The sequence below is a fragment of the Podarcis pityusensis genome (genome assembly GCF_964106645.2).
Source record: "Podarcis pityusensis genome assembly, chromosome: 1".
Classification (NCBI taxonomy): Eukaryota; Metazoa; Chordata; class Lepidosauria; order Squamata; family Lacertidae; genus Podarcis; species Podarcis pityusensis.
In genome coordinates, this window is record NC_138028.1 from 88,402,087 (window position 1) to 88,429,345 (window position 27,259).

The 27,259-nt window shown below is 43.1% G+C and overlaps 1 long non-coding RNA gene and 1 pseudogene across 3 annotated transcripts in view; one reads left to right on the forward strand and one right to left on the reverse strand.

Moving 5' to 3' along the window:
- LOC308479046 (intraflagellar transport protein 22 homolog pseudogene) overlaps window positions 1–27,259 on the forward strand; it is a 196,321-nt pseudogene that overhangs the window by 19,680 nt on the left and 149,382 nt on the right. The gene's annotated exons all lie outside the window — the stretch shown is intronic.
- On the reverse strand, window positions 13,699–27,237 carry LOC308479242. 2 transcript variants are annotated; one of them, XR_013987569.1, is made up of 3 exons: window positions 27,223–27,237; window positions 17,393–17,802; window positions 13,699–13,874 (listed from the first exon to the last, which is right to left on the reverse strand). It is a non-coding gene; the product is annotated as an uncharacterized lncRNA (long non-coding RNA). The 2 variants fall into 2 exon arrangements; XR_013987570.1 differs by lacking the exon at window positions 27,223–27,237 and having other exon boundaries at window positions 17,393–18,071.

The following is a 27,259-nucleotide window of genomic DNA, read 5'->3' on the forward strand; positions in this document are numbered from 1 at the left end:
AACTGTCATTTGATTCTGCCTGTTTGGTTTCACAGGCCACACTGAGACATTTTCATCGCTTCCTCCACCCCCATTTATAGAAGCAATAGCAATAATACAGATGAGCCGGTCTCTATTTCAAAAGGGCTATAGGTGTTAAATGGATAGGTCTTGCAGGAGCCTGAGGCTTCCAAGGAGGCAACGTCCTAGTCCCTGGGTTAGGCTTGCACATAAGAAGAGCCTGCTGGGTCAGGCCAATGGCCTATCTAATCCAGCATCCTGTTCTCACAGTGGCCAACCAGATGCCTGTGGGAACCAGCAGGCAGGATTCAATCACAAGAACGCTCTCCTCTCAAGTGGTTTCCAGCAACATTCAGAAGCATTGCTGCCTTCAAGTCTTACTTTCGTGCAACCCTGTTTTTATATTGTGAACCACCCTGTGATCATCAGATAAGGGGTGGTATACAAATCCAATAAATAAATACAAAATAAAATATTGAAACAATGCAGTTCCAGCACATAAGCAAGCACGATGCAAGCACAGGAAGAATCACTAGAAGAGCAATAGTCAGGGGTTGGTGAATCGGTCTATGTCCCTTTTACATGTGTCTTCTTGTCTTGTCCTATTTCACTAGTAATCCATGAAAATTTGCATATTTTTAAAATATGCTCAAAGTACACCTCCCCACCCCAAATAAGGCTTTTGACAAAGTTCCCCCGTTGTATTCTTGCGGAAAAGCTGGTATAATGTGGACTGGAGTAGGTTTACTGCTAGGTGGATTTGTAGCTGGTTGACTGACCGAACTCAAGGAGTGTGCTCAATAATAGTTCCTTGTCATCCTGGGGGGAAAGTGACAAGTGGGGTGCTGCAGGGTTCTGTCCTAGGCCCATTGTTGTTCAACATCTTTATCAATGACATGGATGAAGGAATTGAGGAGTTGCTCATCAAACTGAGAGGGGTAGCCAATGGTGCAGAAGAGAGAATCGGGATTGCCTTAACCAATTGGGGAAGTGAATTTCAATAGGGAAAAATGTAAGATTCTACACTTAGATAGGAACAACCAGCTGCACAAATATCAGATGGGGGACACTAAATTTGCTCTGATGTGTTGAGTACATTTCAGAATGTCAGTGTGAAGTTGATAGGACATCTTCATGATAGCCAAATATCTAAGCAGCTGTTTAGGTGGAGCAAGCTTGTTTTCTCCTGCTCCAGGGGCCAGGCCCCAAACCAATGGATTCAAGCTACAAGAAGAGAGATTCCAACTACCATAAACATCAGGAAGAACTTTCTGTCAGTAAGAGCTATTTTGACAGTGGGACGGATTTTCACAAGAGGTGGTGGACTCTCCTTCCTTGGAGGTTTTTAAGAAGAGTTTTAGATGGCCATCTGTCATGTATGATCTAGCTTCAGCTTTGCTGGGGGGGGGGGTCCCTTCCAACTCTACAATTCTGTGATTCTATGCATTTTCATACTTATTTTGATCCTTGAGATTAGCAAGCAATGTCACTCATCTACTAGAAAGACTGCTCCAAGCTTGTATCATTAGAACCTTCATAGCTATAGCAATGTTCTGGTGCTTTCCCACTGACCTGTAATCATAGATGGACTATAAGGGAGTGGGGAATTGCACACGGCAAGTTTCTAGCCCTCATGGTTACAGAGAAAGAATTCAAAATGTTCAGGTAGCATCTGTAGAAAGTTCATGAGTGCATCTCCTACTAATTGAGGATAAGAAGTGGTTGGGTGTTTTTTTTGTAAGCTTCTGTTTTTAATTACTTCTCCTCCTGCTGTTTCTTCACATTGGCCTACGCACCCCAACCACCGTCTGCTTTACCACCTTGCCAAAATACTCTGCCCAGACTCAGTTAGTGCTTAAAGAAAGAATACATTATTAAAAGTAAATGTGTGCAATTTGGTATGAATCCTTCTGAGTGCAGGTTTTGAGGGGGAGTGCAGGATACCTCCACTACATTGAAGGGTATTATCTTGGCATTTGATCTCTCAGGTCAGATCTTGGGTATGAAATTAAGGAATTCACTTATATAAATAGCAAGATCTGCGGAGGCTTCATCAGCAACTAAGAATCTTCCCCCAACCAAACTGACAGTGCATGGAAACGTGTTCTTCTGAGTCAGAATGTGAGCACAATGAGGGAAATAAAAAACAAAAGGAACAGCAGGAAATGAGTCTGTTTGGAAATTAGAACGGCAAGTAAATTTAGATCTGTCCTTTCTCTTTCTGGCATGGTGTGTCCCAAAGTAAATCATTATGTGTTGGACAAGTTTGTAATCCAAATAAAAAAAGGGGGACAGAAGGCAGGGAAAGGATTGGAGTTTTATGGAGGAATCTGATGAGGGAGAAGCTAGTTTTGCTCATGATAATTTAGGAAACTTGAGGTTCCTGGATGAAGAAAAATCCCTCATGGCTCTTGTTTTCATGGAGTAGCAAGTCAGAGTAACCCAGTGAATTCACAGGGCGTGCAATTATATATGGCACTACTCTTACCTGGCAGTAATCATAGTCAACACACATATCTTCAGACTGTGGTATTTATGATGGATCTGCTCTTGGATAGACACTTACACATCGGTATATAAGAAGAAACACATCGCCATAAAAGAGGACAAAATTTTGCATTAAAATTGCATATGCTAATCTATATATAGATGCAAATTCAGATTACTATCATTTGAGTAGAAATGCAGCACATCTCACCATAGTGGGTGACACTTTGACCAGGAGACCCGTTCAGTCCACTGTTCAGATGTTGACACTTGATGAGCAACTTCAAAGCCCTATTATCCCATTTCAGGGATCTTTATACAGGGCTTGGACAAGACACCTCCTCAAATGGAGGTCTCCTTCAAATAAAAGGTTGTTCTCTGGTGGTCCTTGAAATAGAGGGCTGTCCTCTTGCAAGGTAAGACACATCATTTCCCTTATTTGCTTCCTGATCCTAGCCAGATTTCCAGAAGGCCCTGCCTGGAACTGAGCCTATTCCAGCTCTTCAGATACTTTTAATTATTTGTCTTACTAAACTGCAGCACGGCAAGGCAATGTAGCTGTTTGGGAGTCAATAGTTTCAAGCTTTTATTACAGATGTTTCCAATGTGGTTGGGCCTAAAGCAGCTTGCACACACCATGAGAAATGCTTGCAATAGGTCTCACACACCCTGAGTGCACATCTGCACTGCAACTGTCAATGGCTTTAAAACTGGGTTAACTGGAGTGGCTTTTGCCAAGAGATACTGGGGAATGTAGTTTTGCAAGATTGCTCTGTGCCTTTAACAAACAGCAGTTCCTGGTAGCAACTACGTGAGAGCAATCTATAAGCCATTACCTCATGTTGTCCTAGGGCATGGTCTGGAGATACATGATGCTACAATTGTGCCAAAGCTAAGCAGTTTGGTCTAGATGCTGTTATTGTTGTTCTTATATTTATTACAGTGGTACCTCGAGTTACATATGCTTCAGGTTACATATGCTTCAGGTTACAGACTCCGCTAACCCAGAAATAGTACCTCGGGTTAAGAACTGAAATCGCATGGCGGTGCAGCAGCAGCAGCGGGAGGCCCCATTAGCTAAAGTGGTGCTTCAGGTTAAGAACAGTTTCAGGTTAAGAACGGACCTCCGGAACAAATTAAGTACTTAACCCGAGGCACCACTGTACTGCTCTTTATCAGAAGGTCCCAAAGTGTGTTACAGCAATTTAAAATGCACCACTAAAAACAGTTTTGTGAAATAGTGGTATGCTTTATGTAGTTGTGGGATACCTCTTGGGAACCCAATGCATGTTTTCATGGAATGAAAATGGAATATAATAAAGAAATGGATAAATTACGCTGTGGACCCTACCGTTCCTAAGGCTATCTCTTAGTGACCCATCTCAGAACAAGAGCACATGATGACAGCTGGCTGAAGAAAGCAGAAAATGGACACTGCCTGAAAGCCGCGTGAAGGGTGGCTTGTTTGAAGAGAAGATGGTCCCTGGTTGATCATATAACCTAGCCATACTTATAGAAGATAAGATCATTCAGTGGAATCACTCCAGAGCATGTTACACAACACTCACCACTTGGCTGTGTTGCCTGCATACTCAGAGAAGTTACTGGGAACACTGTAAAACTTTCCCAAGAAAGAGAAATATATATGCTATAACTCTGCTTGCAGGGTAAGATTTTCATCCCTTGCTTGAGATTATGGAAATACTATTCTACCCTCGTCCCCCTCCCCATCATGTATTTATTTTTTTAAAACAAGTGAATCCATTCTCTAGCCTTTCATTTTGCCTTTTCACACTCGCTTGGGGAATAATGAGTTTATTGCCCAGTCTGAAAGGGAAAGTTTTTGGGATCCTTTTCATTAAATGCACAGTGCTACCTTCCAGGTCTGCTCTGGAAGCTTTGTTATTGCCCGCCAGAAATTTACATCTGTTTGATTAACGTTTGGGGCTTTTGTGATTTTGCTTATTCTGGTTTTACCAAAAGTTAGCTAATTTCCTTTCGAAGTATTGGCAGGTGCTGTACATTCTCTGCAATAGGTGTGAAAGGATGTCATAGATGTCCCTCCTCCTCGTGCCTTGGAAGATATTTATGCTTCACAACCGGAATGCAAGATGTTGCCATTGCCCTTCATCTTTCAGCTCTCCAGCAAGGGCGTTAAGGCCAAATGTTCATCTGTCCTTCTTCTGCAGCTGAACCAGGGCCAGCACTACCATTAGGCAAAGTGAGGCAATCAGCAGAACACCCCCCCCCCTTCTCATTCACCCCAGACATTCCTCCTAAGCTCCGTGGCTATTCCTCTCTATTGGAGATCAGAGTTGTGTCAAACAGCATGTCATGTACTCCCTAAGTTAGCAGGATCCCTTATAATGCTCTCAGGTGCCATGAAAGATGTTCTCCCTTAGCCAGCAAGGTTCCTCCTCTCCCATTTACCGTATTTCTCCGTCTATAAGACATCCCCATGTATAAGATGCCCCCTATTTTGGGGGGCTTGGATTTAAGAAAATGGGGAAAGAGGGCCCAGAGTATAAGACGCCCCCTAATTTTTGACGTTATTTTTTAGGGGAAAAACCTAGTCTTATACACGAAAAAATGCGGTATATGGACTTGACTGGTAAGAAGGTAGTGACTTCTTCCTTTAGGTTTACTGGATGTCTGTGGCTTTCAAATTCAAAATAGTGTGCTCCTCAAATTTCTGCAAACTCATGGGCTATGTGGCCGAGTGGACAAAATGTTAAACAAGGTAGTCTGTTGTTCAGGCCACCACCAATGCCCCAACTATGAAGCTCACTGAGTCACTCTGAGTGTTGGAAATTACAGATTTGAGTTGGAAACATCATAATCAGAAACTGAGGCCTGCTTCAGAGAAATGTATGCCCAAGCTGTGCAGCCCTCTTTAAGAACAGAAAGAATGTCCAACTTTGCTTTCTTTGATTGGGTGGCAGTATGACCATCTGGATTGACTAAGCTTGGTATAAATTCTAGGAAATTCTGGCCTTCTGCCCTTGCAAGCTTGACAGAGTATAATATGCTGGGGGTACCAGCTTCCCACTTTTCTTCACAATCTCCAAGCTTATATTTGTGTGCATCTGCCCTTGACTGGACTTTGACACAGAACAAATTTACATTAACACCTGATTAATGGGTAGCAATGAAGGTGATCCCTACTATAAATGATGGTGCTTTTATTTATGAGCCTGCTAACAAATGTTGTTGAAAGTGTCATTGGTTTATTCATATTCTAAGAAGGGGGTAATGTTCAGTGTGAAACAGAAACACTGTTTATTCTTCAGCTGATGAAGTCAATTCTATATTTATTTAACTGTTGAAAATGAGTTAAGGAAATGTTGCAATTAGGATATATATATGGTTGTTCTTTTTGGGGGGTGGGGTTGTGTGTGTGTGTGTGTCAAAATGCTTTGGTGGTTTGAGTAACATGAATCTCATCTACAAAATCACTTGTTGAACCTCATGACAGGAAGGCAAAGGAACATTTCAGAAAAGTGACCCACTGGGGCTAATCTAACAGGGAACTTATGAGAGGAAACATTTTGTAAACCTGATTCCGGAAATCTGACAAACAGGAAGACCTGGAGAAATATTCAACGGGGTGATGAACTGAAGAGTAAAAGTCAGAGAGAGAATGGGCTCTATACACTGTGTCGGGTAAGTGGAGGGGGAGAGGAATAACATAGAAAATAATTAATTGTGCATTTCATTTGTCTGGGGAAGCTTCAAAAAAATTTTTATGAAAGCAGCCATACAAGCAAAATCCATCTGCTGAGAATAGCTGTGTTTCTAAAGTTAGCAGCAAAGCAGGCCTGGGGTTAGAATTCTAAAGTCTAGTCTGGCTCCAAGAGACCATACAGTGCAGCAAGAATGGGCAATGTGTTGCCCACCTGATGTTGCTGTTCCCACCATCCTTGCCCTTTGGCCATGCCACCTGGTGCTGATGGGAGTCAGAGGCGAACAATATCTGGAAGACCGCAGGTTCCCCATCCATGAAGTACAGGAATAATGTGGAGGTTGTGAGTTAGAATTTGGCAAGATAGGCAATAATTGATGTGCAAGCTAAAGCACAGACATGGGGAGGCAGTCCAGAACAGATTTAGCACTCACAGTCAAGGGTTCTGTGGGGGATCCTTGTGACATTAAGAACAGAAGAACATAAAAAAAACCTACTGAATCAGACCAAGGGCCCATCTAGCCCAACATCCTGTTCTCACAGCGGCCAACCAGATGCCTGGGGGAGGCACACAAGCCAGACTTGAACACAAGAGCCCTCTCCCCACCTGCAATTCCCAGTAACTGGTATTCAGAAACATACTGTCTTGGACAATGGCGGTACAGCATATTCATCAGGGTTGGTGGCCTTTGAAGGGACCATCAGGACATCCTTGTAATTGTGCATCATAATTATCTATATCATGATAGTATTGGAGTGGTTTTACACAATCCTGCTTTTAATACTATTTGTGCCTGCAAAAGTTTTGGGATGGAACTGCTTCATTTCCAAGTCAGTGCATGTCCTGTAGTTCCCTCAGGAAATCCTGTAACTTTTCATAACACAAATTTAGAGGGTTGCTGTTGTTTGGGTCTACTTTTGTTGCGTTCTAAGAGAAGAATAGGGACACGGGTGGTGCTGTGGTCTAAACCACTGAGCCTAGGGCTTGCAGATCAGAAGGTCAGCGGTTCAAATCCCTGCAATGGGGTAAGCTCCCGTTACTCGGTCCCTGCTCCTGCCAACCTAGCTGTTTGAAAGCACATAAAAGTGCAAGCAGCTAAATAGGTACCGCTCCGTAGGGAAGGTAAACAGCGTTTCTGTGTGCTGCTCTGGTTTCGCCAGAAGCAGCTTAGTCATGCTGGCCACATGACCTAGAAAAACTGTCTGCGGACAAACGTCAGCTCCCTCAGCCAGTAAAGCGAGATGAGCGCCGCAACCCCAGAGTTGTTTGCAACTAGACTTAACTGTCAGGGGTCCTTTACCTTTTTTACCTTTAAGAATGCCTCTCCAGATGGCAGTAATACAGCAAGACTGGATAAGCATCACAGAACAATGAATAAAGCAGAATCTTGTGTGGATGGTCCAGTGTAAATCCATCACTAGGTATGATTATTGCATCAGTGGCAGGCTGCAGAAAACACCCACAAATAAGCCACCATTCTGGAGGGGCCCTAGGTGAGTAGAATACTGGAAAGGCTTCTCAAATGTTACATGTTTCCTTCATGGAAAGTAGTTCCATGTAGGAAAAAGCATGAAACCTCCGTGTACATTGTCACTTGCACCTATCACACATATATCTCTTGGGCTTGCTTATATAGCAGTGCTGAAAAGCCTGCAGTTGGGAAGACATGTAGCTTGTGAATTATGGGTCCCATCCTGCAGCAAGGGGGCACCAAGATCTCTAAGCAGAAACCACAAAGCCTGAACCTAAGCTCAGAGGCAGATTTAGGGCAGCACAACTGGTTTCCCCACACTGGACACCAAGCCTAGGGAGCGCCACAGGGCACTGCAACTATGACATAGTGAATTGAGCAGAATGGAAGGTGAGAGGCAAGGGGCGCACTGAATTTTGACCTCGCACAGGACACCGCTGAAATTTGAAAGACCAAAGTCTGCCCCTGCTAAAGTTGCATGGTGCAGATGAATGGGACTGTGCAACTGGAGTGAATTTAGAGAATCTGGATACAGGGAATTTCAGCTAGAGGGCCATTCAAAGGAAATTGATCATTGAGCTGATCATTGAGACTAAAAAGGCACAATATTCCAGTGTGCAGTATTAATCCAAAACCCAAAATACTTGAGGAGCTCAAGTCAGCAGAAAGTGCAACGTCGAAGCCAGATAGATGTTATGCAAACCACTGCTGGACTGAACAAGAAGTGCAAAGGGGCTCTGGCTTAGGGAACCTCTAGTAGTGTCTGCAATGAGAATAAAAATATCTTCACCCCACTGCCACGAACCTGAGTACAAAACTCTCCTCTGCTCTCATAGCTGCCCTCCCAGGTTGCTCTTGGTTTCATTATAAAGACACTTGCAAATGTTACAAGGCATTTTCCCATCAACAGGAATAGAAATACTAGAAACATCTGGCGTCACAGACTTTGGGCTGACACATACAACTCTAGCAGGAAATGGTTCTTATTAGTAATGATGACAAATCTTGTAGTTAGGGGGATCAGAATTCATCTCTCGACCATTCTTAGTGCCTCTGTGTATTCAGAGCCAAACCCTCTTGCACTGAAATTCTTAAACCATTTGTAATAAATAAAATAAAATAAAATGTACTATGAATGTAGTGTGCCAGTTTTGCACTGGCATGTCCTGCTTTTCTTCACCTGTGTGGGTGTCATTTATGGTTAGCTGCTCTATTGGAAGATGTCCATAAGTCTCTGGGTTGCATCTAATGTAGTGCTAAGTAACTTGTTCCATCAGCTCAAGGATTTACTCTTGCACAATGGAACTCCCATAATAAAATACAATGTTAAGTTCTCCTAATCATTGCATGAAAAAGAGAAAACATCTTTTTCAGGGGGTGAAGGTTCTTCCCCAGGGTGGGTGACACTAGGGTTCAGCACAGCATGAAATATATAGAGGTTTTGGAGGGGAAAGTAGCAGCTCAGAAAGGGACTCTATGGTGGGCAATCATCCCATCTGATAGGTGACTTTGCTTGTGTACCACTTTCATTTCTGCTGGTGGATCATCTGCTACCCACCTCATCATCCTCATCCACATGGAACTCTGTGTTTGTAAATAAGAATCACATAGAATCATAGAATTACAGAGCTGGAAGGGACAACGATGGTCATCTATTCCAATCCCCCACAGTGCAGGAATTTTTCACCCAGTGTGGGGCTCAAACCCTTGACCCTGAGATGAAGAGTCTTGTGCTCTACTGACTGAGCTATCCCATGCAAACAACCTGTCATGGGTGAGGCATTGTGATGCATGATGTACAGGAAAGGAAGAGAAAGGGAAGCGAACATGACATATGTGCCAAGGCAATGTCTTTACTGCCCCCACACTCCAATTCCAAAATAGCACTGCAAAAGTGTGGGTGGACAGAAGGCAAAACAAGTATAATTTGAAAACTCAGAAAAGAGGAAGCCTTTAAATAAGAGATCTCTGATGTCATTCTCAGCTGATGAGCCGATAATGAGCCGGGAGGGAAACCACAAATTCCTATAGCTCCAGAATCAATAGTGGTATAAGAAGCAGAGCATCAGCCATGGTATCCCCTATTAACATGCCAATGTGACACCTTCATCAGATCCTGCCAATCTAGAATTAGCCTTTCAGGCTTATATTGGATCCAAGGGCATGCCTGCAAGACCATCACCTTTCAAAGGCAAGTGGTTGCCATCAGGATACCACTTTTCTTTCCCTCTCATAGACTGAATTTGGATTGTGTCCCCAAGGAAAGGATGTCTAGAGGAAAATGTCAACAGATGTTTTGGAGCTACGAAATGAACTTAGCAGCATGTCTGTTGAAGATGCTGCTATTCTGAGGCATTCTGAGACTGCACAGAGGATTGGACAGGGGCTCTGTGAGAGCATACAAAATCTATTACATTCTGCAAATCACTTGAGAATTCTAGTAACCTGCTTAAGGCAAAGTGTTGTTGATGAAGCTACCAGTCAGGAAGTCAGGGCTTTACCTTTGTTACAATCATGCCTGCCTGTCAGGACTCAACCCAGCACTGCACACTGAACCTGGGGGATGTCCAGCAGGAATCCTCCCTCTGAAATACCACCCATTTCTGGAGAAAGTAAGGAATTGCATAAAGATTATGCTCATCAGCAAGGAAGCCTCAACAACCATAGGCCAGAGTGGATCAGTTATGATTTCCGGTCCCCCAGCCCATATTTAACCTGCCCGGTCAGACAGGCTACCTTATTTGCCAACTTGAGCATCTGGAAGGTAGGTCTCTGTTGTTACTGCTCCACATTCGAATTACAAACCACTTTCACCTTGTCCCACTTCAAACTGGAGAAAAACCAGGTGTGGGCCTGCCTGTCTTGCAAACTAAACATGTTCTCAAGGAATCCCTGCAAGCTGGCTATCGGAGTCTGAACCCCACACAAGAGCTGAGATCAGCTTCTGGCTGGATTTAGATCGCACAAAGGGAGTTGCTGAGTCATGGGCCTGTGTGACGACTGTCATCAGCCCGGCAGTGTTTACAATGTGCAACCACCAGCACAAAGTCTCTGAGAGGCTCTGCCCATGTCATCCATCATAGGGTGGATTTGGCTGAGTACGGTAGGTAATTAATGAAGTGATATTGATAGGAAAGTAGGGGGAACATCTCTGGCATCCAAATGGGCCCACACATGCCAAGGAAAGTGCGAGCAGATCGCTGAAAAATTCAGTCAAATGTGTGGCTGACAGGGATGGAATCGAAGCCGCCCTGCCTTCCTCAATGCCGCTTCAATGCTCTTGTGGCATAAATGATTCTGTGACTGTGGTTTATGAGTTGCACAGAGTGGAGGAAACAGATTCAACCCCATCCTTCACCACTTAAGCAGCTGATGGGCAAAGACCTTTATATGAAAAATGAACTGTGAAAGCATGTATTGGACGTCAGTGCTCAAAACCGTTTACCTCCTGAATGAAGCCCTATAGACATCAGTAGGAATACTCCAGAGAACATGGCTTAATTGGCAGACTGAAACATCTCATGGGCATAGCCAGGATTTTTGTTAGGGGGCAGGACTTTGTTAGGGGGGGGGCAGGACTTGTTTATAAGTTCTGAATAAGGCTAATATTATTCAGCCAAATCTCTCTCTCTCTCTCTCTCTCTCTCTCTCTCTCTCTCTCTCTCTTCCTCTCTGGAGCATTCCATTTCTTGAGTTGTCTACAGACAATGCATGCTCCCACTTCTTGATTCCTAGAGTGCTTTTTGAGGATAATGTAGTAGTTGTTTTAAGGCTAATTTGGAAATCTAAAAAGCAAAGAGGGGAAAAACTGAAAAGCTAAGTCTGTACTAGTAGAATTCAGCATTCAAAGGGGGCAGAGGTCCAATAACCAAGTTGAAAACAGGTCCCTTTTGTGAAAATCCATGAATAGGTGGATGTTTCTACAGTCAGAACAACAAAGCAAACAAGCAAAAAGATAGAATGCCCTGATAAAGCTGAGACTATGGTTAAGATTAAAAGAGTTGTGAAACATTTGCGCAAACAAGCTGGCTGTTGTATTAGAGAGATTATGATAAGGTTACTAATTACTAACCATTTAATGATGTACTAAGCAGAGCATTAACAACCTGGAAATGGAGTTCAAATCAGGACACAACACTGTCAACCCAATCTAGCTGCTTGCTCAGGCTGAAGGCCTATCTAGTCTAGCATCCTGTTCTCACAATGGCCAACTAGATCCCTATGGGAAGACAAAGCCCACAAGCGGGACATAAGCACAACAGTACTTCCTGAATTGTGTTCTTCAGAAACGGGTATTCAGAGGTAGTACACAGCCACCATGGCTAGTGGCCATTGATAAACCCTTTTAAACCTCTTTTTAAGCCGTGCACTTTGGTGGCCATCACTACCTCTAATGGGAGTTAGTTCCACTGCTTAATTTTTTCCTGTCCATCCTGAATCTTCCCAAATTCAACTTCATTGGATGACCCTGGGTTCTAGTTTTATGAGCAAGAGTGGAAAAACATCTGTGTCCACTTTTTCAATACACTGAAGCATTTTATACACCTCTAGCATGTTCTCCTCTCCCTTTCCTCCCCTAAACTTAAGAGCCCTAAATGTTGCAACCTTTCTATATGTGGGAGTCAATCATTTTATTTGCTCTTTTCCTTTACAAGTTCCTTTTTAACCAGTCTTCCAATACGGGGAAAGTTTCCTCTTTTGAAGTGAAATGTGACCATGCTGAACCTTCTCAGCAATTCCCAACTTACATATATGTTGAATTTGATAGCACTGTGGTAACTGTTCTCAATCAGATCAGCAGCACATGCTTCTCACACAATGTTGTGGGTACCTCTTAAGATTAAATCCAGGGATGCCTCCCATTATAAAGCTGGGTAGCTATGTCCATAATGATCAAATCACCCACTACCAGAAACCACCCACTACCCTGCCCACTGGAGGCACAAGAGGATATCAGTTCATCCCCCAACAAATGATTTGCTTCTAAGGCTCATTTCCCTCTTCCTCAGAGTAGGATTGGCCCACTCATGAGACAAGGTGAGGCGACTGCCTCAGGTGGCAGGATCTGCAGGGGCAGCAGATGCCAATATAGATCTTTCTTCCCTTTTCCTTGAGGTAGATCTTTACTCACTTCTTCTTCCCTGACAGAGAGAGAGCAGCCATTTTGAGGTTTGCTCGGGGGCCAAAATTTCTTAGACTAGCCCTGTCTCAGAGTGATGCCTCCTTTCCCAAGACCCTCATCCTCCATGACTGTGCTCCTGTTGCAGTTTTAGATGATGCTTCAAAACAACAAATTAACAAATAAAAGGGTAGTGATTACTCTTTCTTTGCATAGCTGTCTAAGCCGCTGGGGCTCAGATGCTTTAGGGGTTGGGATTCCCCTCTTGCTCATATAGCATTGGTCATGACTGTCTTTTGGAACCAATGAAACTAGTGGTTGTGACTAACTCAAGATTCATAACTTTTGGTGGGACACTAGCCCTCCTCAAGTGTTCTGATACTATGTTAACAAAACATGAGAGGCAGGGTTGTTAGCTTTAGGGATGTGTGGATCTGCCAGTTTTGGTTTCTCTCAGTTTCTAATTTTCCCACTCTTCAGTTCTTCACATTTCCACTACAGTTTGCCAACTTTTAAAAAAAGTTCTCCTGAAAATTCAGCAGCATTTTAGTGTGAAGATCTCTTATTGTAACCATGTTTGTCCATAATTTGTATGCCTAATATATACTACATTTCTACAAACAATTTCCCATAATAGAATACAGTTTGCATGTTATTTTCACTAATAAATGCATTCTTCATGCACACACATTACTTGGCTGGAGAACTGCATTGCAAAATTCTAAGTGTAAATTTAAACGATGGCTGTGTTTTGGTTTGTGCATTATTTCAGAAACTGCAAGTTAGGTAAATTTGGAGATTGTGGCTTTAATTACGGCATGGATCTGTCAAAACGCCATAAAACAGCTCCACTGGGTCAGAGCAGGCACATGACTCCTAAAATCACTTACAAAGATAAGGAAAATACTTATAAGTAACACATAAAGATGCTGCAGAAATTCCAGCCCAGGTAGGTTTAATTGGAAACGTTTTCTAACATTTCCTGACCCTGTACGCTGATGACTTGTTTGGAGAAAGATGTCAGTTCTGCTCAGTCAGTGATTACATTGCTAGGACTCCTTTGTTCCAAACCGGTCCAGTTAGTATAGCACACACCTCCTGTAGTGGTGACGGCCTTGAAGGCAAGAAAGAACAATGAGAAACGTCAGTACATTCATGGTCCTGATCCACCATTCTTTTTTTTTTTTCCAAAAAAAAAAACAGCCCATGTTAATTTGCAGAGTCTTATCAGTAGTGGCCTCTTCCTTATGGAACTCTCCCCCAAGATGGCACTCTCAATAGCAGGATTTAAGAAAGCTTTGAAAACCAACCAACTTCTCATCACTTTCAACTTAGTTTATTAATCATGCTGCCATTTTTTTGGTGTTTTATTGCTGCGGAGATACCAGCAGAATTTTATTTTAATTAGTGCTATTTTTCTAGGAAAAGAGGTGCCAGAACTCAACATGAATGCCTCCCTTGTTCTCTTATAATGGCAATGGTGCCCACCTGAGAGGTGCTGGTACTGAGTTCCAGTGAGTTCTGATTGAACAAAAAACCCACCCCTGATTTTAATGTATTTTTGGTTTCTTACATTTTTTTAAATTTTGAAATTCCCCTGCTTGTCTTGATATGATCAGAATGCACCCTGGTCCTACGTGCATTAGTTGTTACTTTTTGATTGGGCTGCTGCCGTGCATCTTATGTGGGGCTGCCTTTGAAAACCACTGGGAAACATCAGTTGGCACAGGATGCTTCTGCTGGGGCAAATTGCTGGGATCACAGGAAACATATATTTTCTGGACTGCATTGGCTGCCAGTTCGTTTCTGGGCGCAATTCAAAGTGCTGGTTCTGGCCTCTGGAAAGCTTGGAACCAAGGTACTAAAAGAACCATCTCTTCCTATGTGAATGTGCCTTAAGATCATTTGCTGCATCCTTATTGCATGTGTTGCTGCCTTCTGAGGCACATATGGTGGTGGCACAAGTGAGGGCTTTCTCTGTGGTAGCATCCCACCTAAGAAGTGGCAATCAGCCTCCTTTTTTGTATTCTGCTGGCTGTTTTTTTGCTGCATATAACTGGCTAATTGTTGGTATTGGCTCTTTTGTCTCCTTGTTCCATGATGTTGCTTTTAGTCAGAAAACCATGTTTTTTATGATGAATTATTCTTATTTTTGTGTTCCTGTTTATATTTTGATAAAGCCACTTTGAATAACTTTTTCTTGGAGGGGAAAAGTGGAACATTTAAAAAAAATGTAAATCAATAAAATAAAGACGACTTTATTTTATTTCTATGCTTATCTCTTATTGGCTACGTTGGGTGGACCTAATTCAGAAAGACAGCATATAAATATATAAATAAAATAAACATCCATATTGCAATGCTCATAAAGTGATCCTCCCTCCCTCCCTCCCTCCCTTCCATAATATGATCAGGAGACAGGTAACAGCAATTTTAGCAAAAATGCATGCTTTGTCACTGAAAACTTTATAGTTTAACTACAATTTAAGTAGTTAAAGAGCATGGATGTAAGAAATCTGTCTCAAAAACTTATCAAATCAAATGCTTTATTTGTAGTTGATGGTGATTTCTTTTTATGGTCATATCTAGATGTTTTTTACACTCAGCAACCTGATTTACCGCATCTTTAAGTGAACATGTCAAAGCCATCACCACACAACTCGTCCAGCACAATCTCAACTCAACAGACATATACAGAGGCCTGTGGTGGAATCCAAAAACTCATCCTAGTGCTCCCCTACTAATAGAAGAGAAGGGGAGGCAACTTAGATGGAGGGGAGAAGCTCCAGAACAGATTTTAAGGGCTCTAGGGGCTAGAGGAAGGAAGGGGAAATGGCAAAAATCACCACCCCTCTTTCACCATTAGTGGGTGTCTCCTGGTGAATCAAAACTATATGCCAAAGGGTACCAATTGGATAAATTGGTAGAATGGACTGTGCCACTTTGTGTTGTGGGGATGGACAGTGCCATAACCAGTAGAGATATATGTGCATCATTATGTCTTTAGGCACTGAAATCCTGCACCCTGGGCAAGCTGAGCATGGGAAAGAGCAGCCCTTTGTACAAAGCACTCTTCTAGTCACTTCTATCAACCTCCATGTTTTGTACATCAATGTCATACAAAGCAAACATTCGAGCAATTCTAAAAGAGGTAAAATGATGGCAAGAATAACCCCAGCTGTTCAGAACTTACATTCCCCTCTGCGTTGAGGCTTTACCAAGCCCATTGACACCAATGACGGTCTCTGCTAGGGCCTCAGGATTTGCACAATTACGCTGTGTGCTGGTGCCAGCTGGGTCACTTTTAGACATCTAACCATCTTAGCATCCTCCAGGACCCCAAAACATGGGTACCTTTAGCAGCAGCAGGAGTGTAGCCAATCCCCAGAAGGCAATGAATGAGGAAGTTGCTGGGTGCCCTAGAACAGCCTCACTAAACTTGCTGCCTTCCAGATTTTCATGTTATTTTGGTGGCTACAACTTGCATGCACCAGGTTTGGGACGGCTGAACTAAGAAAGCCTAGCAAGATCATGCGTGACTAACACTGAGGAGGAGAGGGAAGCTACACAGTTTCCTGAGCAAAATTAACCATGGAACCTCCTTTAATGATGGGAATGATCAGCTTGTTTGTTTCAGTTAATAAACGATGTGATCATGGTTTTTTCAAAGGTTAGGCTAATATGGTAAGCAGGTAACACACACAAACATACACACAGATTTCACATAGAAACTTTTTCCCCAGGAGGCAGCAATGGGCTGCCCACTGCAAACCCCATAGGTGTACAGGAACGTCACAGCTAACACCCACCCACCCACCCAAAACCCCATTATGTGTCTGCATAAGACTTTAGAGCAGATGTGTCTGCACAAATATAAAAAAAGTCACTGAATTTCAAGCTAGTGGGCAGAAAGAGGGTGGAGAAGAGCTAAACAAGTTTCACCTATTCCTTGTTTCCTCCCTAAATATTTGATTCTAATCCTATGAAGGTGCATGTGTCACATGTAACACATTTCTTGTTTTCATCTGAAACACTCTACTTGCAAGGGTAGCAAACATGGTGTCCTCCAGAAGTGGTTGGGCTACAACCAGGGGCGGAGGAAGGGGTGCGGTGGGGGCGGGTTGTCCCGGGTGTCACCACTGAGGGGGGTGGCAAAATGCCGGGCGGCACTCACCGGAGGGCCTGCAAACTGTTCGCCCGCCACCGCCCCCCTCAGCTGTAGGGCAGCTGAGTGGGAGGAGGCAGGCAGACTCCTCAGAGGCCCTGCGGAGCGTCCTGCCCCGGCTTGCCCCACACCGCCCCGTGTGCGTGGCTGGCCCTGTCCCTGGGTGCAGGGCATGCACGCCTCCCCAGGCACCCAATTGGCTTGCTCTGCCGCTGACTACAACTCCCATCATCCCAGATCATGGGCCATGCTGACTGCAGTTGATAGGGGCTGAGGTACCAGAGGGCACCCAGTTGGCTTACCCCTCCTTTACTGGTTGACAGAAGACCATTTGACATAAAGTCATCTCTTGGATTGAAAGAGAATTGGCAGAGTTCTAAAGGAATGTGCATGTCATCAACATGTTATTCCCTTCCAGACGGATACATACTACAGTACAGAATGTAAGATAACTACTAAACTATCACCTGTTCTCTTTTTGCCTCCACGACCACCTTTTTTTGTCCTGCCTCGCTTCCTACCACGTCCTTTTCCTTTACGGCAACCACCTTTCTTGCTGCGATGTCTGTGATATCGTCGGAATCTTGACATCTTCTCCTTCTCTTACATCTGTGTGGCAGATTTCTGCTCCAGGTGGAGCAAGATGCCTTTCTAGATCAGCTGGTGATGATCTGCTTGGGGTGTTGCATTGAAGATAAGCTTGACTTGGGTCCACAATTATGTCAATTATGTCAATTATGACATATGAGTGACTCTGCCTGCAGTGCTACATCATAATGGCCTGTCTCATGGTACATCACTCCTTGTTTTCTGCAGCCTTAGAAATATTGGAGATGGCCACAGAATACCACCATTCTGCCTTCAGACTTGATATACCCTGGAAGGATAGATTAAGGTCTATGTCCTGTTCCTACTTTCTCTGTAGTAGCCAGAAGGAAATGCATGGTGTTCACCAGTTATTTCTCACCCCTGCTATTTGTAGTGTCCCATGCGAAGGCTGTGCACTGGATTCAGCTGAAGCCCAAATCAAATTGGGCTGATTTGTAGGAATCGAGGTTTCACTCAAGCCAGATGTTCAGAACCACCTTGGATCACCCCTGGTCAGATCCAGCTGCTCAGAGCAGTCCATGACATGAAATGGGAAGGAGGTAAGGATGGGAAGGAAGGGTGAGAAGAAGGATGGGAAAGAAGGGTGTGCAGGAAGAAGGAGTGTGCAGGAAGAGGTGCGCTGCTTTTTTCCAAGTGCCTTCCCTGAAAGGAAGAAGCTTGCAGAAAAGCACCCCACAGAACCCCTGTGATCTTGGTTGGGATGGGGTGGAGATGCAGCACCTCCTTCTTTTGCCCCTTCCCAACTGTATGTTTAATTTGCTTTTTATTTTTATTTTTTTTAAAAGCTAATTAAACTTTAGGCCTACCCCAAAACTAATCCAGGGCCAGATACAGAGTGAGGCTGGCATTTTCTGGGCTGTGGAGGCTGGTGGTGGCTGCACACAGCCCTTATCCCATGCTGTTGTGGAGAAATGGATAAACTTCACCCAAAAGGCACATCACTACTTCTAGCTCACTATCTGTATGAGCTAGACATTCTTCATTCTGCAACGCTATCTAGGAATTCTTATTTTGCCAAAATCAGGTTAATAGTCATAGGGACAATTAGGATGATGAACAATATTTCCAATCTTTCATCCAATCTTTCCAAGTCGAGTTTCCTGTTGAGTGTGATTGTCTTTCTGCAGTTTTCAGGTTTTAGGAGGCTCTGTCTTAGTATGAGTCTCCATGCCTTCATTTGCCTTGCCAAATAGCCATTGGCAACGATACACCTAACCTCATAAATTCAAACTTTCTAAAATTAATATGTACTGTTGTCTTAAAATATTGTGCAAATGCTGTTTCCATTTTATTGTATTCTGCCAACAGACATCTTCTTAAGCAATGTTCTTTAAGTGAGGATATTAAAAGAGCACCTTTAATAAACTTTCAACAATTGCTTGTTGAAAGTCTTGTGCTTTGCATGCCTCATTTGTTTGCAGAATCCTATGGGTTGGTCCACCTCCACAGATGAAGGAGAGAAGAATAGGAGCTACACCTGTGTTATTTCAACAATTTTATGTTGTATAAAATGTAGATTTGGACAAAAGTGGCTTAATGAAGCCAGAATGACTTTGATAGTCCCTTCTGGCACATCTTCTGTTAGGGAAATTATACTAATGGCCCTAGGCTAGGAGAAGGTTGGTGAAGATGACTCATCCTTTTTCTCCTCTCTCTCCAGTCCAAGGGAGAGGCAAGTCTGAGTAAAAGGTAAAGGGACCCCTGACCATTAGGTCCAGTCGTGACCAACTCTGGGGTTGCAGCGCTCATCTCGCTTTATTGGCCGAGGGAGCTGGCATACAGTTTCTGGGTCATGTGGCCAGCATGACTAAGCCGCTTCTGTTGAACCAAAGCAGTGCACGGAAATGCCGTTTACCTTCCCGCCGGAGCGGTACCTATTTATCTACTTGCACTTTGATGTGCTTTCGAACTGCTAGGTTGGCAGGAGCAGGGACCAAGCAACGGGAGCTCACCCCGTCGCGGGGATTTGAACCGCCGACCTTCTGATTGGCAAGTCCTAGGCTCTGTGGTTTAACCCACAGCGCCACCCGCGTCGAAGCAATAGAAGCATTTGGGAGAAGACTGACTGCAGTTTCTGGAGAGAGACAAAGCTGAGCATTTGGAGCTCTGTAAGCTAACATTAGACTTCTGTGGAGATCAAATGCAGTTGCAGTTTATTTGGCTGCTATCCATTGCAATGTTTCGAGTTGTGTCTCCACCTATGCTCATCAATATGTATAACTGACAAGAAACACAAACATTACAAAACACCATGAGGCTCCAGTTATCATTTTCCAAAAAACCCCAAAACTTGGATAAGTGCTGGACCCCCTGGAACTGCCCGCCGCTCTGAGAAATGGAGTGAGTGTAACAATACAAATACTAAGTAAATACGCTCCATGATGATGTGGTTTGTTGCATTCCCATTGGCTTCCCATAGATACACAAGAGTTTCTTTTCTGCCAAGAATTCTGAGATGTTTTCATTCCTAGAATCATTTCTTCTTTCTTGAAACTCAACAGAGGACTCACTTTGGTGGTATTAGGATACAGAGAAGGTCAACAACCATTTATTCATTCTCAGTGCTCTGTTCAACAAAACATGCCTTTGTCAATTTAAGGGAGATGTTTCTTCTCTTAGTCAGGTAAATTGATCCTCGCATAAGTTGATCCATTAGAAATAAACCATGGGGAAATTAAATGATTTCTCCAATGGGGAGAATCATGTTTGTGCCCCTATTGCAGTTTGCAGTTCATGCCTTAAAATATACTATCTAATTTGAATGCAGGCCTTCCTCTAAGGAGTTCAAGGTGACATTTAGCCATACAATAACCCTGTCAGGTGGGTTAGGCTGAGAGGAAGAAACCTTCTCCAAAATAATCCTGTGAGTTTTACTGAAAAATTGTCCAAAGAGTTGTGTGTAGATGGTGTTATTCTCTAAAGTTTAGCCACTAAGTGGCAGTGGACTTAGTTGTACAAGTTGAGTCAGAGGTTTCTTGAGCAGTTCTGTTCTTATATAAGGACACAATAAAGCTTTTGTTTAGCTGCCTGCTTGGTGTGCATCCTCTGTGCCTTCCATGACAGTGTAAAAGACAGAGAGGTGGTTGAGCTTCTTAACCACTGGTTGCTAATAACTGGTGTTTCATGTGCTCTGTGACACTCATGTACTGCATGCCAGATAAGGCTTGTGCCTGCTGAATGATGGTAGATTGGAGATGCAATACTTCATACTTAATGGAGAGTAAGCTGAGTTGTTTATAACTTTGTGCTTCTACCACATTGATGTGGAATTTCTTTTTTGCTGATAACAAGAGTCTCTGGTTAGCTTTTAGCAGGTTGCTAAGGGACCATGAGCATCTTACACTTGATTTTTATATAAAAGGGACTTTATTTTTAGATTTTTCATGCAATGTTGATTTGATTGCATCAGAGGAAAAGGAAAGGCATCAGCAATAACAGAGGATAAGGAGTTCAGAGCTATTTTTATCTGGGAGAGTTAACTTTGCTACTTCCTCACATTGGCCAATTTATCAAGATGACCTATACAAACCATTGCAGGCAGCAGTTAATTCTTATCAAGAAGAAAATCATCTTGCTGATGACTGTGGAATACAACAAATGAGGAATAAAGGAGATACTAGATAACTCAAACTGTATCCTGCTGAATCCTTCAACCTTGCCCCCTTATAATTAAGACATATTAATTCCCTCTTCTGTGGTTAGAATTCAGGATTTTGTTGTATTTATGAATGTGGACATATATGGAGTTGGGGCACCTTAATTCATGCATTTGTAACAGCAGGTTTCCATACAATTTTTGTTACACAGGGTCTTTAAACATGGGTCTTTAAATGACATGCATGGAAGCAGAAGGTCTCTAAAGTAGAATTCGGGTGATTGTACAGTTCCTGCTCTGTGGGGACTCACAAAAGCCTATTCTGGATTGGGAGTTAGAACTTCCTAAAAGGATCGGCTTCATACTTTTGGCCAATTGTGTAGGTTGCATAATCAGTGAGGTGCAAAAGTGAGTTGTGAACTTGATTGCTCTCCCCTGCCATGGGTGGAGCCTCTAGCTACTATAGCTGCAAGTTTGTAATCACACCTATACCTGTTCCTCAGCTAATGCCCTATATAATATCAAGGGTGATATCCAACTAATACATCCCATCAGCACATCCATTTCCACTTGTGCAGTGCAACTTCCCCCGTCCTTTCCCTATGCACCACTTAAATCTGTTCCAGGGGTTCCTTTAAGCCTCCTGAGCAGATATTGGGAGGGTGTTCAGGAGAGGGGGAAGGTTCTATTTCTCAAGTGGAAATCCTTGCAATGATAGGAAACAGAAGTTGGATTGTAGTTGTGGTTTCGGGGGAACAGCTTTGGGACCCATGCCAGGCCTAATTGGGCCTTTGGGCTGAAAGTTTCCCACCACTGCTCTAGCATGAACAAGAAATTGTGCTAAAGAAAATGAGAAGCAGACAGTCCTATGAATGGTGTCTTCTTATGTAGACCATGGTTCATTCTAGTGATTGCCTAACAGCCAGCATGATGGCTGTTAGGAGCCCATGGAGTGAAAACAGCTGGCTTTGGTTCTGTGTGCAGTGGATCCATCTGGTAAACTATCAGACCTGCAGCTTGGAACCTGCAGCTTGGCAGTGAAGCAAGCTCCAGCTTTGGGTTGTTTTCCTATCCACTGGACTCTCCTGGACAGGGAGGGCTACAAAAGGGTTTCTGTTTAGGCTAGGATTGCCTGAGCAAAACGTCATCCTGGCTCTCGTGAGCTTCTGTACATTCCTCCTAAACTTGGTTCCTTGGTCCTGATTCCTGGCCTTGGTCTGTGACTCTGGCTCCTAGCTTGAGCTTTTGGTCCTGACCTTTGATTTCCTAGCTTGGCTTCTGGCCCATGTCCGATAGCCAACTACAGCTCAGCCTTGTAAAAAGCTCTCACCAACTGCATGTAAAACTTGTCTTATTGGGCAAAGTATGAACCAGTCCTAGGAAGATACACTTAGATGGAATAGCAGGTGAATGGGTGAAGATCATGAGCTTTGTCTAGACATCTTCCCTCTAACTACTGGAGTTACCCTCTAACTTCAAATTAGGTCTTTTAAATCAGTCCAGCACTGTCCTTACATGTTTCCACAGGAGCATACTGAGCACAGAATAGTTAATTTGACCTCTACATTCTGGAATTTGATATTCAGTATTCCAGGAGTTTGACTGTTGTTAAATTCAATTAACTTCACTTTTTCTTCCCCGCCATCACAGCTGCTCTGAAGACTGTTGACAAAGTGCTTGAACACTCTGTAAAACACCTTGAGATGTGTTGATACAAAGTCAGCTGGATAGAAGGTGAAGTTGGTTGATGTTATTTATGTGTGTTTCATTATGTTCCATGCAAATCATAAGCTGCCCAGAGCTGCCTACACAAATTGAAATATATTCATAGCAAGCACTGAGTTCTTTCATTTGCAAAACAAACCCACAAATTCCATTATGCATATCAGAAAATAGAACATCCAGTTTTAGTCGGATAATACAAGCTGTATTGAAAATAGCATCTATGAGAGAGAGGGTACAATCAGATGGTGTAGCCTTATAGTGGCATTTTTGCATTTATTTTTCCAGCCAGCTTGTCAAACTGTTCCTCCTACTTCTTTTTATTCCACTTATTTCCCCCAAGATTCATGGTTATTTTCATTCATGCCAGCATGCCTGCCTCTCTATATGATGTGACTTTGCAGTCTTTTCTCCTCCTCTCCATGGTCTCTTCTTAAGTCTTCTCACCACCATCACTATTTCTAATATGCTTGTTTTTGGGCTACTAGATGCAGGCATGCAGAGTTGGGCCCCACATGGGGGGGCTGTCATGTGTGCATCACACGTGTGACACCCCATCCCCCATCGGGCCACACCTACTGGGAAGCTCTCCAAGCCTCCCACCCAGCACAATGGTACTCACCCAATGCAGCAGGGGATAGCAGCCCTCTGAATATTGGGGGGCTGCACCCCTGCCTCAAAATATTGAAGGGGCTGAAGCCCCTTGCACCCCATATATCCAGCACACCTGACTGGAGGACAGTCATGTTCTGAGCTGACAGGTAATTGTTTTGATAGGCAATGCACAAGAACAGCATGCCTAACTGTTCCACCTTCCAGTGGTGTGGAAGGAACCTCTATACTCTGAAACCTTGGAATTCTAGGGGGGGAAACAAAACACCTAGCAGAAACATTAACAAATTGCAAATAAGAGAGAGCAAGAGATACAGAGACAGAGAGTCGGGGCTGCCTAGTTAGAGATGAACTCAAGTGGACCACAAGAAACCCAAACAGAATTCTGTGTGTGAGCTATGGATGCATAGCACCAGTTAAGTGCAAAATAGAGCAGCGACAGGCATCAGTCTATTCCATCACCATTTGTATCAAGCTACATCACAAGGAGACTGCTTGCTGGAAGATAATGTTAACAGAAATCCCACCCACCTCATTTTGATAGGATGCCGGAAACTCTTTTGGGGAGCTACAACAAGAAACATGCCTTCCTCCACTGTCAATGTTGCTGCCAGCATTCTCTCAGCTGTCCTCATACTAGTATCAACAGGAGGGGTATGAGCCTTTGGACAGCTGAATTTCTGGTATCCCAAGTGAACCCAGTGCCCTTAAGCAAGATGCAGAACTTCCCAGCAGGCCCCTTGGCTATGCTCAAATTGCTGGGCTGCTGATACTGCAAACCATCCTCCTTCTCTATGGACTGTGACCAAAAGTAATAATGAAGAGAAAGTATGTCGCAATGCTTAACCTCCTATGAAAGCAGTAGTGCTTGGGAAATGGGACAAATATGGGACAAATATGTGGATTAGAACTTAATTACCCTTCAGATTCTCTGGATTTGGTGATACAGTTCTTGGCTCAAGAAATGGAACAAAATGAGTTTTTAAATGCATATTTTTATGATAAAATAATTTAAGTACAATTTTTGTTATAAATAGGGATTTAATTGTAGATTTTCGTGTCCCTCATCCCATTTACCCCAGTGACTGCAGCAAAGCTGCTGTGGGTGGGACCATTTAAAGCTCAGCATGCATTTCCTATACCCCTTGTGGTGGCTGAAATTCTTCCGTCTTTTAATTGCTGCTTTTCAAGCGATACAGATTTCAAATGAAAGACAGGCATATTATGTATAATATTAATGTCATTGCTGGTTTGGCCCTTAGACTGTTGGGTGTACCTCTTTTGGATGAGTGTGGTTGAGAATCCCCCATATCTACAATATTCCTTTTTTTAAACAAATCAAGAAATACAGACTAAATGGTTTTCTCCCCTCTGTTTAAGTGAACAATATTATAGCTTCTCATTCCCTGGAATACATCAGACTCCACTAACAATCCACCCATTTGTTCAGCAGAATTTAATGTCCTTGACTGAACAAATACAGCATTGGCTCGATCATCTAAAGTGGTACCCATAAAAGTCTTGGCAAGGGTTTGGTTTCTCATTCATATATATATATATATATATATATATATTCTGTAAATTACAGTTTGTGCAGTGGAGTCTCCCTAATCGGACTTCAACAGAACTTTGTTTTATTGTGGAGGAGAGGAGAAAAGCAGAAAGGACAGGGAGTTATGGCTGTGCATTTCTAATGCAGATCTGGAGTCAGTGGTACTAGCTAGGACCAGGTGCTATTATACCAGTTACTTAATTTAGGCCACTTTACAGATGTAGAGTATTTGGAGCACTGTAATCAGATGTTTTCATGTAATCAGCAATTCCCAGAGTTGCCTGGGAAAACGGATTGACTGCTAAACCCCGCTGAGAATTGTAGCTCTGAGAGGGTTACTGTGGTCTCCTAACAAATCTCAGCACCTTTAACAAACTACAGTTCTTGGCATTCTTTGGAAGAAGTCTGTGGCTGTTTAAAATAGTGTGACACTGCTTTAAATGTATAGTTTAGATGTGGCCTCGGAGACAAAGCACTTCTAATGCTGGAGGTTTAATTTAGCCATTGTGCCTAGTACCCATTGATACCCTTATCCTCCATGTCTAATCCTTCCTGAAACGAGTGTAAAAAAATGTAGTATAAACACTGACAACTGGGAAACACTGGCCTGTGAGCGCTCCAGTTGGAGAACAGCCTTTACCAAAGGGGTCGTGGGCTTTGAAGACACTCAAACTCAGGATGCAAGGGAGAAATGTGCTAAGAGGAAGGCACGCTTGGCAAATCCACACCGTGATCAATTCCCACCCGGAAACCAATGTCCCCAATATGGAAGGATGTGTGGATCCAGAATTGGCCTCTGCAGTCACTTATGGACCCATTGTTAAAACCAGGTTTATGGAAGACAATCTTACTCGGCTACGAGTGATCGCCAAAGAAGAAGATTGGTTAATGGAATCAGCAATCAGACCTGGAACAATGCACAAGCTGGAAGGAAGCTCCTCCATCAACGACACATAGGAGAAAGCTGATCATGTAACACCTTGAGCTTAGCCAATCTGCTGTGTTTCCACCCACAACCGCTATTAACAGATGTGTTTTAAAACCCTTCTAGCACTGATGATGACATATGGGGAATAAGAGGAATAATTAAGACCAGAAACACAAAACTCTGTTAACCCAAGCAAGGAAAACAAGAAAATAAACATGATGACCTAGCGGGAGGGACGGGGGACCAGTAAAACAGGAAGCTACCTGCCTTTGGGCTCTGTGGGAATTAATATTAGGGTAGTGGGGGGGCTTTTGCCACAGACTTCCCTTGTTAGACCTCCTCCCAGAAGTGGCTCTCTTGGTGTGATGGAGCCACTACTACACTAGCTTCCTAGCAGGTGGTCACTGTTGCTCAACCAGAGAGTGAGAGATGAGGTGGCATGGAGGTCAGCGTGGTGCAAACATACTGGCAGAGCTAATCAGTACTCCTGCTCTACTGTGCTAATCTCCCTGCTGCCTCGCCGCTCTGCCTCCCAGTATGCAGTAGCGACATACCTAGCAAGCTGCTTCTCTCTGTTCTATTCTGAGTCTTGTGGCAATCTCTGGAGCTACTTCACTTTAGGAGAATATCGTCTGATGCTTGCTTTCATCGGGATGGATCTTCAGCAGGTGGAAACCCTTATGGCTTAACTTGGTCCACATGATTTGGGCGAAGCTGGAAGTTACACTAAATGTGCACTGAATGCTTGAAAATTGTAGCTGCACATAGGATTGGGTGGATGAGATTATTTCTGGCCCTTGTCAATTTTGCATAAATTCATTCATAAAATCATAGAATCGGAGCAGGAAAGGGCCATAAATCCTTTCCATTCCATTTCTGCATTAACACAGTTTTAAAACAACTCTGGGTGCACATTTGAATTTACATATGAATTTAAATACTTATTTTATCACAAAACTGAGATGACATACATTTTCTGCCTTGGCTGCAGATTTATACTATTTATAGATGTTTTTGAGTAAGAAGAGGCTCAGAAATGCTTTTTAAATAAACAAACACAGTATTTTTTCACAAAACACTTTAAATACACAGTTAACTTTGATGTATTTTATCTAAAAATCGTTTACTCTAAAAATAACAATTTATAATGTATTTTTGGTATGCTTTTTCTGAGCCAAGAGTTGTATTGCAAAATTTGAAAAAAGTTTAAAATCTGAAGGATAAATTCTGTTTTGATGCTTACCTTAGCCTAGAAGGTACAGATTGGGTTGGTTCATACCTGAAGTCAAAGAAATCTTATTCCTCAAGCATCCCTG